This window comes from Suricata suricatta, chromosome 4 (assembly GCF_006229205.1).
Source record: "Suricata suricatta isolate VVHF042 chromosome 4, meerkat_22Aug2017_6uvM2_HiC, whole genome shotgun sequence".
Lineage (NCBI taxonomy): Eukaryota > Metazoa > Chordata > Mammalia > Carnivora > Herpestidae > Suricata > Suricata suricatta.
The window spans coordinates 157,933,841-157,935,105 of NC_043703.1; positions in this window are offsets into that span (position 1 = coordinate 157,933,841).

Below are 1,265 nucleotides of genomic sequence, written 5' to 3' on the forward strand. Positions count from 1 at the left end.
AACTTGTCATTGTGATACACTGTGTGGTGGGACATTTTGCTGGAGATTCTGTGAGATTTTTTTCTAACTAGATGCACTAGATGAATATTTAACTCTTTCAAAGCTCTGTTGTCAGCATCATTTAAATGCAAAACGTACTTCAGGGCGCCTGGGCGGCTCAGTCGGTTAAGCATCCGCTCTTGGTCTTCGCTCAGATCATGATCTCATGGTTTGGTTCCTGAGTTTGAGCCCCCCATCTCATCGGCTTAGGATTCTCTCTTTCCCTCCTGGCCCCTCCCCTGCGTGCACTCTCTCTTTCTCTTTCTCAAAATAAATAAATAAACATTAAAAAAAAAATAAATGCACAACAGATTTTATAGAAAAAAAGTTTTAGTCGTTTTATAAAGAAATGTGAAAGATTTTCCAGTTTTTAGGGAAATTTTCAATGCATTACAAAACTAGAGGTTTTACTTGATTGATTTTGATTTTGAAATGATTTTCAAACTTGACTTTCCCTGGGCCACCATGAAGGTGAAACAAAACTCTAAGCGAATATAGATGATGACACTCACATAACCATTTAACTCTTTGTACCAAGGACCAGTTTCCACATTACCTATTCAGTAGAAAACTTGTCTTTTCTTTGCATTTGAGAATACCAAAAGTGATGTATTTTAGTCCAAGCAAAGTCCAAAGTCAATGGATGTGTTGAGTCTTGGAATGATTGAGTTCTATTTCATACTTTGAAAGAGAAGAACAGAGCATTAGAAAATTATATATATATATATATATGTATGTATATGTATATTTGGTCAATAAATATATATATTTATAAATACTATAAATAGATACCTGATTATTTTATCAACATTCCTAAAAAGTTTACATATCCAAGCTGCTATAATTTTTTTTCTTCTCCTTGGGAAACTATGGACTAGTCTGGTATCTGGAATTTCCTTATATTTAGGCATATGTTGTAACTTGAGCTAGGACACTACACATCTTCTTGAATATGAATGGAAAATTCCAGTTCTAGTCATTTTTATTCTTGAAAACCAGTTTCTATCCTGATGTAAATTTTCCTAAATTAGTGCAATGTAACCGGGAATTGTTCTGGTTGCATGAACCGTTTTGGGAATCGGGGCGCTGTCCCCTCCTCCAAACACACGTCCTGCATCATGGATGAGCACATACTGGGTGAAACATGTATTCACAAATCTGCATGCCGCCCGGCTCTCCTGGGCGGGGTGGAAACACTGATGGTGGTGGTTCCAGAGGTGAAACTT